This window comes from Chrysoperla carnea, chromosome 3 (assembly GCF_905475395.1).
Source record: "Chrysoperla carnea chromosome 3, inChrCarn1.1, whole genome shotgun sequence".
Lineage (NCBI taxonomy): Eukaryota > Metazoa > Arthropoda > Insecta > Neuroptera > Chrysopidae > Chrysoperla > Chrysoperla carnea.
In genome coordinates this window covers 45,191,856-45,209,579 of record NC_058339.1, presented here as the reverse complement: position 1 = coordinate 45,209,579, position 17,724 = coordinate 45,191,856, and positions in this window count along the sequence as shown.

Here is a 17,724-nt window from a genome sequence, read left to right as displayed (position 1 = left end):
ATTATTAAGTTAATAACAAGTTTTTAATTCCGGTTGCATTTGTTGTAGTGAGTCATTTTGGTTCTTATTTTGTGTATAAAAACTTTTATTTTGGTTTAGTTAGTTTTTTTTTTTGTTACGTGTTTTTGTTTTTGTAAATTTTTTTTTAATTTCGCTCTAACCAACTCTGTTCTGTTGGTTGTCTGGTTGGCACATGATATGATGTTGGGTACTGATGATGATTATTATTATTACATACGAAACTGATGTTTGAATGTTGTCTGTAAAACTCTTCTTCAGATTAACAGAAGTTCTGTTTTTTATCTATTCATATAAGTAGTTTTTACAGTGAAATCACTGAATGTGTGCGTATACAGAGACAGAGGAAATGCACTGTCCAAATATTATTGTAAGTAATGACTAACATGACTACCAAATGTAATAACAGACAATGCCAACTTTGTGAAATATGGTAGTTTCAAATAAATATTTGCAGGTGGAGGATTAAGTTTAAGAGACAAGTATAAAACTTGCCGTTAAAAGAGATGAGTATCTCACTTTAGTATGTGCCGCTGGTTAGAAATAGTAAAACAATCAAAGAATATCATATGGAACGCAGATAAAAGTCTTGGCATAGAGCTGCGATTCATTTCTTAAGACAAACTTTTCAGCTGAAAATGAATTTTTCTGAATCACAAATATTAAAACTTTTCGAATTAATAAATCATGAAAATGAAATTAATTACATCTAGTCAGCGTAAGAGCAAAATATATTTAAAACCTTATATTTATATATATTGACCCATAGCACTAAAGTACTGTAAACTGAGCACTCCATCTTCGCACCCTCAATTTCAAAAACGGTTCGATGTCCAAAAAAAAGTTTCAGAAAAAATTTGAAGAGAATTTTATCTTCTAGAACTTTTATAGTAAATGTAAATACGATTGAAGGAGACAATCTATTTAAGGAAACTGATTTTTGCGACAATTGATCTTGAATATCTAAGGATGCGCACACGTGAACATATGCGTCTTTTGAGACAACATTTTTACTATAAAAATAAAGGTTTGTACAAAAATTCAGCTTATTCCGTTAGATACCGAGGGGAAATCCTAAGATGATTGGAGTATAAAGCTAGTCATTTTATTTCATTTTTATATCATGTATATATGAAATATATCATAGTATATTAAGTTTAGTCCTAAGTTTGTAACGCTTAAAAATATTGATGCTATGAACAAAATTTTGGTGTAGGTGTTCATAAAATCACCTAATTAGTCCATTTCCGGTTGTCTGTCCGTCTGTCTGTCAACACGACAACTCAAAAACGAAAAGAGATATCAAGCTGAATTTTTATAGCGTGCTCAGGTCCAGTTCCTAAATGAGCACCATAGGTCAACTGCGTCTTGGGTCCGTTGGACCCATCTTGTAAACCGAGAGAGATAGAATAAAATTTTGAATGAAAAAATGTTCCTTATAAAAAAATAAACAACTTTTTTTATAAACATCACTGTTTACCCCTGAGGGCGCAAATTAGGTGCAAATTATATTGTATGTATTATATGCGAATATCAGTTCTGTGTGGCTATCTACTTACATGACGTAAAAAAACAAACGATTCCGTAATTAAGTTAAAAAAAATTTTAAAAACTTAGTTTGCAAAAAAAAATTATACTCATAAAATATAATTGAAAAAAATAATTTTTTCTTCCTTACGGTTCTATGTAAACACCAAAACCAAAGAACAAAGATAGAAAGTAAACCGTAATATTTTTATGAGTTAAAAAAATAACTATTGTATGGAACAAAACAAAAACAAAATTGAAGACACAATTTTAAAAGATGTTGATGATTCCCTCAGGACACGTTTCATCAAGCCCATGAGAATGAAATATACACTGATAGTAGTTCCGTACACACACAAACGAACCAAAGTTGTATGGAAGGTATTATTATATGTAGGTGTTCGTCAAAGAGAGGTTGCATTGTAGCACACATTATTTGCTCTAGTAAAGTTTTTAATCCACTATCTATGTAAAGGAATAAACAGATGTATAAACCGAGTGCCTGAGACTATCTGCCCAATCTCGTCGAATGAAACAAATTGAATTTATTCTATTAAAAATGTATCAATTTGATCTGTTTGAAAATTCCCACCAGAAGTGATACTGAGGCCGAAACTGAACTATTTGAATGAAAGGACGAATTTTCAAATAAAGCTTTTTAGATTTGTATTTTCAATTTTTTTACATTTCGTTATTCAACTTCGGGGAAAATCTCTCAACGGAGTCCTCTAGAAAACCAAGTTTTTCATTTTTGCAATATTATCAAAAGAACTACAAAAATTTGTGTCTTTATTAAAAAAATCATCTTGAGACCTTTTATTTTTAAGCCACAAGTTTTTATATCATGTACATACGAAATATATCAAGGTATACTAAGTGTAGTCCCTAGTTTGCAACGCTAAAAAATATTGATGCTACGAACAAAGTTTTGGTATAGGTGTTCACAAAGAGTCTAGGTTATCTAGATTTACACCAGGTTTTACAAATCGTTTAGTTCGAAAGTACGTTTTCAAGTGCTGTTGTTTACTATTTGGACAAGTAAAAATATGTTTCAATACATGTTTACATAAAACAAAAGCACTTCCCAAGAAGACTTGTTTTTCATAGAATTTGCTATGACCTTAACTTTGGATTCCGTTCTAGCTCCGTTCATATTGTCAAGTGGGGTTGGTATGAAATGAAAAACTATAATTTCAGCCGTTTTTCAACGAAATGTTTTATAAACTAAATTTGCAAATAAAGCATGTGTTTAACTAAGTAGTGTTATCTTTAATATTATCGGACGAAATTGGTTTGGAATGACGATCAATAACTGTCCACTAGTTGAGGAGCTTCCACAGCTACTATTGAGTAGCTATTGTAAAAAATAATATGAATTTTGTACTCCATCTGTGAACACTCTGTACATATAAATTGACAGATAAAGAAATAAAATAAATAAAGAGCTAAAGAGAAAAAGTAATACAACGAAACTTTAACGTCGGCATAATGCTAAAAAAAAAGTTTTTCAAAAATATAAAAAACAGAAAACTTCTAACAGTTTCTGTTTTCTGTTATGTAATTTGAAAATAAAAAAACAAAAATATTTTTATTATACATAGTTTTTTTTATTTGTATTTTTTATACTTTACTAATCAGAAGAAAATAGGATTAAAATAGAAATTTTGTACACAATGCTGATAAACTTTACTCGTAGAGCATAACAGTTATTTTGATTTGAACAATTAGACCGATAACTACTAACAGAAATTTTGTATCGATCGTATTGTATATGTTCTTCAGAATTTATATTATTTGAAAAGTATTTGTTATCTGTAGGTGAGTTAGAGTATATTAGAATAGGTGGAGGCAAACTAAATCGTTCACAGCGTCCTTATACCTCATACAGAACGTCACATTCTGAATTCTAGTTATTGAGTGAGACAGACTATATCGTTGGTGCCCAAGGGAAGTGACACTACTTAGGTTTTGGTTAGATTAGAGTGGCTGTCCTGGGGTGGGACACAGTAAAACCGTAGGGTCCGTTTTGATACCAAAAAAGAGTTACATTAATTAAAATTCTTGTTTTTAAGTTCAATAGTTCAAAATTCCTGAAAAAATGTATTTTCAACAGAGAAAACGACATTAAAGATATTTCATAAAATACTCATTCGAAGGTTTATCGAAGTTATACAGAAAACCACACACTCATAGTCAAATTTATTGAAGTTAGCTTAATTTAAGCTAGATTTCTTTCAAGAAAAATGATTTGATCAGGTTAATAATAAATTTTCCTGTAGGTCTTATTATTATAAATCAAACAATACCAAGAAAAATAGTAAAATTCTAGAAAATTTAAAAAATCCAAAATTCTTAGCAATATTTTAAAGTCGTTATCCTGAAAATTAAGGATTTTTATGTTCTGTCACTTTCTTGTGCACCGACGATATTTCTAAAAAGTTGTTAAACACATGTTAACCTATACACAACATATCAAACTATAAAATAAGTTTTCCAGAATAACAAGCCTATTGGGAATGTGCATGTGCCTTCTTTTTGATTTCATAATAAAATCAGTGATTTGCTGTAGGCGACTTTCTGATCAACACACAATTTACTTATACCATTATACATAATACAAATATATATTATATATACAATTTATACCTCACAGAGTTTTATCTTCTTCGTATAATGTTTTGTTGACTTTGAGAAGGAGTTGACAGATATAGACAGATGTAAGGGAAAAAACGACATAATAAAATTAATACGCGATCACCTTAAATCTAAAACCAATTTTAGTTTAATATGTTTATATATGTACATATTTATTTGACCAGAATAGGATTCAGTTTTAAGAGGACAAAAATCGACAAAAAATCAAAATTTTTTTTAACTTGAGGCTTTTGTGTATGAACTTTTGTGTATCGTTCAATCACATCATAAAGTTCCTACGGGTAGTTCCCAGGTTCGTTTAATGAAAATCTATTTAAGGTAGTTTCTCCATAATGGCTCTTTTAAGCAACTAAGCAAATTTAACATTTAATTGTAAGCTATAATCAGTGGTGAGCTGAGAAAATTGAAATGAAATTTTCAATTGTGCGGTCAGTTTTTAACTGTGTTAGTGAGATTTATTTTAACACCATCGTTTCAAACATTTTTTCGTAAATATCACTGTTTATTCGTGAGAGAGGAAATTAGATGCAAACATTCATTTGTTTGTTTTCACTTGTTTTTTAAGTGGATTTTTTTAACGAGCTTATATTTTTTAATTAGGTTTGGACTGAAAATTAAGCCCCCTCCCGCCAGAAAGGTATATTGACTTGTTGTTCATACTTGATGAGGTATAATTTCACCAATCAGTTAGCTAATCGAAATTAGTATCACAAAAAATATAATTTAATTACGAGATTAATGGTATAGGGTTGCCTGAAAGAACCGTTCATGGAAAAAATTAATGAATATTAATTCAATTAAAAATAGGCATGAACACTTTTCGATAGAAAAACTATGATAGGCATGTTTAAAAATCAATAAAATTTCATAAAAAATATGTCTCATATGGTTATCAGATGGGTGAAGATGGACCTGATGCCGTCTCTTAGACCATAAATGTCTCAATAAATTTTAAATTTAAAGAACAAAAATATATTGCAGAAAATTTTGCTTTCTGCAACTTTGTTCAGCATAGAGCAAAAACTCATCTCTTAACGCCTAACCTCTTAAATGCCAGATGGGATCCAAATATTGTATACGACTTTTCTATTTAGAAATTCATCCTCGAAGTGGTATGAACTACTTCTTCACAATACCATAAGTTTTGGAACATTTCATGTATATAATATCTACCTGGTATGTTCTTTAATACAATCAATGTACAATAGTGAATACACTATAAGTGTAAAAATAAAAAGTGATTCTTATTACTCTGTAAACTGCCATTTTCTATCTACTGTAAGTGTACTACACTGAAGCAAAAAGAACAAATGATGTAACAAATAAGGTAACATACATTACCATCTACCTATGGTAAATTATATGAATTTCACACAAAACACATTAAATGTATTTTATATTACAAACTAAAAGCTTATAAATTCTAATAAACAATAATAAATGATTGTTATAAAATTTAATTAATTTAAATCTTTAGTTATAAATATCTCTACCATAGCTAGCTGAAAATACATACCTACCTAATAGACCGTGAGCCCATAGTGAAACGAAATTTTTATGATTCTTCAACCGTTTGGATTGATTAAGTTTAGTTAAAATAAATAATAAGTTTGCATATTTTAGCGTGTCGAATTAATAAAAATTGAGTTTTCTTGTTATAGTTGTAATTTTCTTTGCCCTTCATTTATAATGAAAGAGAATGGCAAATAATTCTTACAAACAAATTCTTACAAAGAAATTTAAAAGTCTCAGAAGGGTTGAAAAATCTTTTCGAGAAATAAAAAAATTGTGCTTCATTTTTCATTCTCTTCGACAATTACAATCTTCTTACTTTCAAATTCATTGCAATTAAAAATTTGTTTCTGCGTATTGTGAAAACAATAAATTTTTTTAACACAAAAACAGGCATAATAATTCTTGAAAATGAGAAAATGCAAGTACAAATATCGAAGAACTCTATTTCCATAAGTTTGATTCTCGAGCCGTTAAAACCGATTATCTGTATTTCCAAGCTTTCCTTCACGGATCATCCAAACAGCAGACAAAAAGAATTATCGTAAGTTCACTTGATTATGAGCTCACGTTCTAAATGGCATATAATGAATAAGCTAAAACTTTTATACGTAGAGAGGTATATCCTAATTAGCATGTTTAAAATATTTAAACACTGTATATACATACATATGGGTTAATTACTACTGTATTCTGTTTTAGAAATACTATCATTCTTTAAACTTTTTCTTCGAACGGCGAATTATTTAACCTTCATAGTATTCAAATCTTTGAAAAACTATTCAGACTATGAATCTAACTTATCTATTAATACCGTCTCAGGACGAACACACATACACACATACTTACATATTTATAAAATGTATATAGGTTTAAGATTTATCATTCAATTAGTGATGAGCAAAATTTGTCTCGGTCGTGTAGTCATGGTCTTGGTCTTGAAATTTTTCAGTATAGTTATCACTTGGACAAGATCAATAACAAGACCATGCAACCAAGAATCAAGACCAAGACGCAACTCTGATAGTCCGAGAACTAATTCTACAAGGCCAAGACTTATTTGCGGAAGACCAAGACTCATAGCGAGACTTTTACCAAACTTATTGTTGTAAATAACTCATAAACCACTTACAAAATTTTTCTATGTGCTATTTTATTATATCTGCGTAAATTTTTCTTTCACATTTTAAATAAAACCAGAGAAATAAAGAAAAAACAATAACTAATCTACTAGCTTTCGGTATAACATAGTTTGGGTGACAGAATTTGATAATCATTTTATATAAATAATACACAGGTGTCTACTTAAGTAACACATGGAAAACTTATTTTAAGATTTATGAAAAAAAGTTATTCTTAATAAAAATCTCTGCGTTCGAAAATATTAATATACAACTACTCATTTTGATAACAATGGTCTTTGTTTTTGGATCAAGATATCTAAGGTGTTGGTCCTGTTTTTGGTCTCGCTCATCACTACATTCAATATAGATTTACTTTTTACCGCCAGAATGCTCAATGATTGAACCTTATAATTCATTGCTCTGCACGTTAAAAAAATGTTACCAATAAGCATAATTAAAAGATTCGTGGTGCACATAAATAATTAGAATTAGGTAAATCAAAACATTTTTTCACTTTTTCTTCTCTATAATCAATTATTTTGCTATCACGGGAAGAAATTTTGTATGGATATTACTGTCAGTACCGTGTGAACGCCATACTGTGTACTGTATTGAAGGAATAGTAACATCAGTAATAATTATGGCGGACGAGTCAGTGCAGTACGGGCGTCAGTTTCATACTGGTTGGCGATATCCACAATACTTCTGATGGATAAGCAAAAATTACGTTTGTAAAAAAAAAGTGAGTCAAAACGCAGTGGGCCAAATAGTCGCTGTACTAAAAAGTTAGAGTAGTTATATTTTATAATACCCGTTTGTTTATGAAAATACTATTAATTCGATTTGGTTTTATTTGTTTTTAAAAATTTTTAGATTTCTAGAAACTAATAATTGATTGGACAAAAATTCATAAATTGGAAATTTGTTAGTATAGACCAAATTAGTCGCACTCACTTAAGGTTTGATTGTGTTGTTTTCTTAATAGCGACGGATAGACTTCAGTATAAAATCACAATCCCAATGAAAAAAAGTTTGCTCGCTTTCGAAAAAACACATCATTCTTTAAAAATTACATGTTTTTTAAACTCCGTTCATACTTAAGGATGTTCCAGCATGGTATTTGCAGTTTCTATGTTAAAGCAATGGTACAATTTTTTTTTCGACAGAATTTAACGAAAAATTAAATTTAAGAATTTAATAATGCTTACTATTAATTCCCAAAGTTTCAGAAATTTTGACCGTTTAAAATGGGAAATAATTATGCCAACGTCCCAATTTCGATCAATTTACGTCAAAATTAATATCTCGAAAGTGAAAATTAATTTCTAAATTTTTTTTTTAGAATTGTATTGTATAAACATTTTTTTCTACTTTTTCTTCAATATATAATAATATCATAAAAAATAGTTGGAGAGACCGGACATTTTACATGCTTTAAATGGGACATGACCCTCAAAATCGCGAACTTTGTCTTTAAATATCTCGCGATCTAAACGGTCAAAAATTATGAAATTTTAGGAATTCATAAATAAAGCTATTATAAACCCGAGAAAAAAAATTCGGCCAAATCTGTCGAAAAGTGATTTCATGCTGGTACTACCTTAAGTACCTACATTTGTAAATTTTCTTTAAATTCAAATGTAAAAGATATTTACCGATAAAATTATTTCTAATCTTCTTTACGCTTACAGTCACAGAGGGAAGATGCTCCAAAATTTTTGGATGAAGTCTTTTCGAAGGTTGTATGCTTAGTTATCTTGGATAAAGTTATTCATAATTTAATTCTTGCAACAGAGTATAAATGTGGAAAGTACATTTCCTGGTTCATATTCATAGTTAGTCAACTAAAATACAGTCAAAGTTTAATTTTATATGTTAGTTATGAGAAAATATGCAACAGCAACCATTCCAAGAGATAACTAATCTAATTAATTGTTTAATCAAACAGTTAACGTAAAGCTTTTCAATTTAATATTTATTATACCAATACGTAGTACTAACTAAGCAAATATAAGTGTACACTTACGTTCAATTAAGTTAAAAGGATATTAACTATAATGAAATATTATCTTGAACTAGGATTATATATAGTTCCACAATTACGTTCTGGTTACAAGTATTAAATTATGAATAACTTTATCCAGCATAAAACCGTCAGTTCGAATCCACCCAGCCTTCGGTTTGAGTCAGAAACATAAACTTAGACTAGCCTTTATGTCGTACAACGCCACTAAACGGGATTTGAAAAGCTACATAAGAATAAAAGTTTAAAAAATAACAAAAAAAATGTTCTTTGCTTGTAATAAGTTTCACATTCGACATACAACATCTCCTGATTTAAATGGTTGATGCGCTGCGAGCACGGAGAATATGTAGCTCTTAGTCAATATAAAAGTGGTCACCGTCACTCATACCTTATTTTTTGTCGTAATCATACGCACCATCCAGCTTCCAGTTCATGAAATTCTATTCAATTAATTATTTTCGAGAAATCTGAGAATTTACCTTTTATAAAAATATATAAATTTATCTTTTATAAAACAGACTGAACCGAATTTAATAGTTTTTTCATAAACAAAACAAATGTTCTATTTTAAAATACCCACTGATATAAGCACGTTCCTGTAATCCTTATAGCGATCCATTAAAAACATCTTTCCTCTAATAAGGTTAATGAAGTACAGAAGAATATTTAAATCAAAAAGTTTTTCATATCAATGGAGCGCATCTCATTGGCATATTGAATAAAACCTTGACTTTCAAGATAAATAAATTAAAGGCCTTACTTTTAAATTTTGGCTCAAAATTTTAGATTTTGTTTCTAACTTCGGGGTTGACATTCAAAATCGCACTTCAAAACGTTATTTCATGACCCAGCAGACTTTCAAAATCTCAAGAGATTTCCATCTATAGTTATATCTGATAACATCTAATTTCTATCGAATCTATTCATTTCTAAAAAAAATTTAGTTTTTTATAAGGTATAAAGAAAACCAGTTTTAATCTTCAATCTGTCATTGCTAGCGAAAGCGATAACCGAAAGCGATAATTCAATGTCTTAAAATATTTTTCCCTGAATATTAGAACTTTCATAGAAACCTTTTTTTATTAAGATTGGGTATTGCCGATGATAAACTAATTATCACCTGGTAGGTACTAGAGCTATAGGTACAACATAAAATGTAAGAAAATATCGCTTAAACTTGAAAATTGAAAACATCGATTTCTGTAATCTGACATTCAAACCACGGCTACCTAAAAGTTTTTTTCTATCAAACTTACATTTGGCAATCCTGCAAAGGTATTTAAAATTAATCATAGAATTTTTGCTTCATTACTAGTCCACGTCGGATCAGCAGGTCTTTGAAGCGCTGCCTGAACGACAATTGTACGTCTCTAGCTGTTTCTATGATAATATTTATCATTTATAATAAATATTCTTTAAAAGTTATATTCTGCGCACGAATCGAAAGTTTATAACTATGAACGCAATCCATTTCGAGTTGCTTCATTTATATTTCATTTGACTGTGATAAGCCATGAAAGAATATGTTATGTATACATTTGGTTGAAAATATACCTAACGTAACTTTAATCTCATTAAAAATGTTGCCGCTAATTAGCTTGTTGCGGTGCTTTGTTGTACATTATTAAATAAATAAATACATCGGAATAAATTATCCTCTTTTTCTGACCTCGAATATAAAATCATGCACCCTATCATTTGCAGTTTTGTTCAGTCGTTTGGTACACTTAGCGCAGTACTTTGGAATATAAAATCAAACTTTTTGAAAAAATAGGTAGAAAGTCCAATAACATTTGGAAATATATGGCCATTATAAAACTATAAAGCTCTTTTCGTTGAATCTGTCTGTTTCGTTAAATTTATTATATTATGAAGACTTTTAATATTTAAATTATTTTTTTAATTATCTGTATAATTTCTATTTTATTGCTTAAACACGATTTGTAACGATTTTTATCAATGTTTGGATATTTAATTTTAATGGAAACACTTGGAAAAACCCAAATGATATTTATAAAAGCTCAGATTTAAGGAGGCTCTCTCCCAACACTGCAGTCAAATATTATTGGCTTATTACCCATGTTATACGTATACACAAACAGCCATACCTGTATAACTATACTGCATACAACTTAGTTTTTTACTGATTTCTGTAGTGTTGACTACTACAATCAAGTACAATTCAATTAAGCTATGCATATATATTGTAGGATGGATACAAACAAACACCCCTTCATTAAAAATAATACTCTAAATGTAATATTTAATTTAATATTTTAGGTAAACTAAACGGTGAATACTTTTATTTTTTATTTTTAATGATTCTAAAAATAATATTTTTCCCTAGTATTAGTTTTTGTCAAAACGATAACTCTTCTTCACTGGAAAAAAATAAAATGATTGCCATTTCACACGCTTCTACTATGCTTTTAATTACTTATATTAAGAGCATGTGTATTTGGCTTTTAATCACTTATTAAATATTTCTAAACATTTTGCTTACGTGACCCAATTACCTTAAGTAATATTGCCTGTACTATTTTAATTAATAAAAGTATTTATCAAAAGTTTTAGGCAATATTATTACACAAATTAATAAACTAATGTGTGGAAAGTCGAAGAACTATTTGAATTTACAGAAAATTGTCATTGATTTTTCACGTGCAATAATTACAGTTAAATATGTAGAAATTATATTAAATGACATTTCGAGAAGAGATGCTGGATTAATTCCTGAACGCATCGAATATAATTCTTCCATTTGTGATATATGGTGATGTCCGCTGAGTAAAAAGTCTATGGTAGCTTATAGCAAGACAATTAAATTGCCAATAGAATAATATCGAGGACGATAGACAGATTGTTAATTAAAAATAACATTCAATCGATAAACAATTATAGAGAATGAATAGTACTCTAATTAATTTTAGTATATATTATATAGGGTATTAGAGCATATATTGGTCGCTTAATACCTTCTTTCACGAAGTTTACTTCAAATAATTTGCAACAAATTTAATTACAGAAATCTAGAAATCTAAAGTCTCAAATGAGTAGTTTTCAAATTGATTGCAATTGTTAGTTTATTAGCAATTTTTATACCATGTATATATGAAATATGCATAGTATATTAAGTTTCGTCCCAAGTTTGTAACGCTTAAAAATAATGATACTAGGAAAAAAATTTTGGTATAGGTGTTCATAGAATCACCTAATTAATCCATTTCCGGCTGTCCGTCCGTCTGTAGACACGATAACTCAAAAAAGAAAAAAAATATCGAGCTGAAATTTTTACAGCGTACTCAGGACGTAAAAAGTGAGGTCAAGTTCGTAAATGAGCATCATGGGTCAATTGGGTCTTGGGTCCGTAGAACCCATCTTGTAAACCGTTAGAGATAGAACAAAAGTTTAAATGTAAAAAATGTTCCTTATAAAAAAATAAAAAACTTTTGTTTGAAACATTTTTTTGTAAACATCACTGTTTACCCACGAGGGCGTTAATTAGGTGCACATTTTATAGTATGTATTAATATAATTAACTCAGTGTTTGTTTTCACTTGTTTTTTTTTTTATTATAAAATCATCAACATCAAGTAAAATGGTTGCAAGTAAAAAACAAAAAACCTTTTATAACATGTATATGAAATATACCAAGTTTAGTCCCAAGTTTGTAACGCTTAAAAATATTAACATTGGTCAATTGGGTCTTAGGTCCGTAGGACTCATCTTGTAAACCGTTAGAAATAGAATTTATAAAATTTATAAAATCAAATTCAAACTGTGATTATATTTCTTTGTATCATAATAATTTTAATAACAGTAATTGAAAATTGAGTTTTTTTCTTTTATATTGTTTTTGATTACTTTGATCTTAGTGTAGGTACGTAATCTGGAGAAAGTCATCCCTTTTAATGAAGTGCACAAATAATTGGTTTTCTTTCTAATTGTATCAAGAAAAAAAAATTGAATGAAGGAAAAGTTTTTAACGAACTGTGTATTTAAAATAAGAAAAATACTTTGGAATATGAATAAATAAAAATACATAAATAATACATTAATATCGATTTAGAAAATATTTCTAACGATTTGGGATTTTCCTTGACCTAAGAGAGTCCGGTTCCTAAAATGGCCCATAGTAATATCAAGTTGAGATTCGTGGTTGAAATTATTTGTTCTTTATTTTCAACTTTGATCATGAAAATACGAAATTTTTCGTTATTTGTCTTGGTTATCGAAATATCGAAAGCTAAATAATTAAACAAAATTTTCAATTTTCGATATTTTAAAAATTACTCCACATATCGAAAAATTTTAATGATAATCATTATGTTAATCATTTACAGTGGAAAAAAAAGCATTAATCATGTGAAATCTGTAAAAAAAACTTTTCGTATAAGAGATTAACTACAACATAAATGTAGTAAAAAAACCGAGGAAAAACCTGATATTTGTAATAGAACATTTTATAATAGAAGCCAAAAATTCTTAATAAATAGGGTCTATGAATAGTTATTACTACACTGTATCCGAATGACTTAATGTGTTTCGGTTTAGAAGCATGTGTTTTCGGTTTATACTTATTCGGTTTTCTCACTCAAATCTCGGATAAGTATAAACTTTAATTTTTTTTTTAATGAATTTATTAATATGATTTTTTGCAAATCAATTAAATTAATTTGAATACGCATTTATTTTGGAATAAGTTAAATTTATTTATTCATTAGGTTAATATAATTTTCTCACTGATATTCCTTGTGTAATTTGTATGTATATATATCGGGTCATATGGCGAAGTGGTGAGCGAGTCCGACTCGTAGTACTAAGATCGTGGGTTCGAAACCCACTAGGTAAAAAATTTTTTTTTCACCTACGTTATTAATTTAAGTTTGTGTAACAATCCCACAGGTGTTTTAGTCACTCAAAGTTTTTCATTAGGTTTGTACAGCTGTATCACCGATAATGTCTCTTGATATTGTTTCATCATATAAGAGGTGTCGCAGCTCAGTGTTAAGCGGGTGCGACTCGTAGATCGAAGGTCTATGGTTCAAAGCTCGAGCAAATAAAAATTTTAAATTTTTTCTCTACATTTCATGTTCTGATTTATTCAAATTAATTTCATTAATTTAAATGCGTGTTAAATTTCCGCGCTTTTTTCGGGTGTGGTCAATCAAAATTATTCATTAGGTCAGTAGTGTTTCATCGTTCATAGTGGACAGTTGGTTACATTTGTGCTTTGTGTTTCACCTTCATTTGACTTCCAAACGTCAAATTTCATTTTCGAATTTGTTTCTGAGTAAGTTTTTGTTTTAATTTGCATTTTTCTAATTCTTTTTTTGTACATTGTAAAATTCTATATTACATTTAATTTGTTTCACATTTTGTCCAAATACTTTTTTACACAAAACTTTTAATATTAATTAAAAAAAATTATGTTTGAATCATTTGTCTATTTTTTCCAATTGAAATCACATTCTAGAATTAGTTGTTTTATTATTAGTGATTGACTACAAGTATTTTTATTTGATTTCAAAATTTTTCGAGCTTGCGTTTATTCCCAAGAGATTCAATCTCATTTATACAAAATTTATTTATAATAAATATAACAAAATGAATATGTACTATGGTTCGATAAAATTTTTTGACGTTAGTGTTATTTTAGATGTAGAGTTTACTAATAAACACACAGTTTTAATATTAATAATTATAATTTTTATTTAAAGACGTTCATTCATCAACCTGTTTTGCTATGTGCGTTTATATGGAAACAGTATTTAAATTTGAAATAATTTTGAAATTTTATTAAAATTTTTAATAATTACTAATTGATAAAAGTTTCAAGTATAGTTATCGATATAATTTTTGAGAAATATCGATTTATATTTTCCATTTAAACCTATGTTAAAGATTTATTTTTGTCACTTTTTGAATTTAAAATTTAACATTAATTACGTTTCGATTAATTTATATAATTGTATATTTTTTCTTTCTTAAATCATTCAAAATCATTTAAACTTTTTTATCATCATAATTATTTTTATTTGTCTACTTACAAGTCTCATGAATGTACGTCCTTAAATGAATAACTAAATAACTCTACATCACTTGAACATTCATAATATTAATGAAATGTTTTAATATTATTGTTTTAATCAACAACTCCGTTACTAAATATCGAAAAAAATTCTATCAAAATAATAAATAAAACTAAATTTGTATTCAATTGATTTCAACACTCCGCTCAATTCAAACAAAACAGATTTCTATGGACTTAGCAAATTTGTGAAATTTTTGATTTGATAAACCTTTGGTACAAATATCAGCCAGTTCATTTTTTGTAGGTATATAATCAATTTTTTTTTTAATTCTGATCGAATGAAATGTTATTTAAGTTCACGTACATGCGTGAGCCTGTTTTGCTACGTGCGTTCATAGGGAAACAGTATGTAAATTTTAAAGAATTTTAAATTAATAGAAATTTTTTTGAAATTCTATTAAAAGTTTAAATACTTATTACCTGGTAAAAGCTTGTAAAAAAAAGTATTGGTATCGATATAATTTTAGAAAAATATCGTATTTATATTTTCCATTTAGTCCCATATTAAATCTTACTTTTAGTCAATTTTTTAAACTTAAAATTCAATGAAAATAATTCGATAACAGGTTATTTTTCTTGTCTTAAATCATAGAAAATCATTTAAACTATCGCATTACCATATTGTTTTTTATTTCTCTACTATTATCGTTGACGCATGTACGCCCTTCAATTATTTGGAAATAATATATTTTGAAAATCTAAAAAACAGAATATTGTTGCATTAACTAGCTGCGGTTTGTAAAATGAATGTTTTAATATTATCGTTAAACCAGTAATTTTTGAGGATAATCAATCAAGTATTCAATAAGTTAAGAATTGGGAAAGTAAAAGAAGTAAACATATTGGCATTAAATACCATTTCATTCGATCAGAATTAAAAAAAGATAATTTAAAAATTGAACATATACCTATAGAGAATCAATTGGCTGATATTTGTACATACACTAATAATAAAATTATTTTTAATTATTTTAATTATTTATCACTAAAATATATTTATTCATTAGGTTGGTCCAGTTTTACCACCGATTATGGCCGTTTAAATTGTAACAAGCATCAAGTCGTGTGGCAGAGAGTATAGCGAGTCCTCTTACACAGGTATGGAGTTCAAAATCCAGGTAAGTAAAATTTTTATTTTTATTTTCTAAATATCATATGATAATTTATTCTAAGTAATATAATTAATTTGAGTGTGTGTTTTACTATTCACTATGAATAGCTTATTTATTTGACATTTATCTATTCCCTTCATTTGAATTCCAAATCTTAAATTTCATTTTCGGGTTTGTTTCTAAGTAAGTTTATGTTAATAAAGGTAAATTAAGATTAAATGAGCCATCTTTAATTGTTTATGCATAAATATTATTGAAAATTAAGCAATTTTTAACTTTTATGCCCAGAGATATTTTTGGTTTTTTTCAATTTATTTTACTCTAAATATCAGTTCATTAATTTAAATTTGTAAAATCGGTCTGCCCTATATCCTGGGAAGCGACGTTGACTAACTAAGGTTAGTATGATGTTTCTCAGGAAAAACTCGTTCGATTTGTTGCATGTGTTATAACACTATGAGTGATATCTTTCTTATTTCTTCCAAATATTTTGATACTTTGATTTTTATCTTAATTAAATTTTTCTTGTGTAATTCAATGGCACGCCTCACATAGTTCAAGTATCTTACAAAAGTGATTCAAGACTCAAACAGACTTAATACTCTTTCTATTTTTTATCAGGGTAAGCTTTCATTTGGGAAAGTGGGATCTTAGATTAAAGCAATTCTGGGTAAAATGTAAACGCAATTAGCAACTGTCTATGCATGGTATTTCAACAATTAACTCAGTCAATTGTTTGTTTTCACTTGTTTTATATTTATTTTTAAAATAAGCTACCAATATTAGTTAGAAACATTACATTTTTCGAGTAAAAGATTGAATTTTTTTAATACCTAATCAGCTATAAGAGGATTCTTTAAAATTATAAACGCTTCAATTTATCTTGGGTCGTAAATTTTTATTTATTCCTTTTCTTTTTAAAATAATTGAATTTTTTTCCAGAGATATTTATGCTTTTTCATCTCCGACATTGTCATTTGTATAATTCTGTGTTTGTGACTTGTAAAATTCATATCCTATCCTAGAATTATCTTTTTTTATCATATCCTATCCTAGAACTTTCTTTAATTGTTTATGCATAAATATTATTGAAAATTAAGCAATTTTTAACTTTTATGCCCAGAGATATTTTTGGTTTTTTTCAATTTATTTTACTCTAAATATCAGTTCATTAATTTAAATTTGTAAAATCGGTCTGCCCTATATCCTGGGAAGCGACGTTGACTAACTAAGGTTAGTATGATGTTTCTCAGGAAAAACTCGTTCGATTTGTTGCATGTGTTATAACACTATGAGAAATTGTGTAGTCAAAAATCAATTTTTTCTCGTTATGTCTGTCTACAAGCCAAGCGCCTCGATAGGGGACTGTATCAACTCATGATGTCGTTCAGTCTCATCTGCAACGTTAGCAGTCATCACTTAAAATGAGTTAGGTATATCTAGACAGATAATGTACGGAAAAAATGATCTTGATTACATGGATTTTTCGCCTGTGTTATAGCCTGTGATATATTGGATTGGTTTCATTCTGGGGTAAGTCTACTTATAACTGGGTTGAAAAATTGCCTAATTTTTCTTTTTAAATTTTTTTTATTTTATTTTTTAAATATATTATTTTAAATTTGTAAATTCGGTCTGCCCTAAATTCTGAGAAGC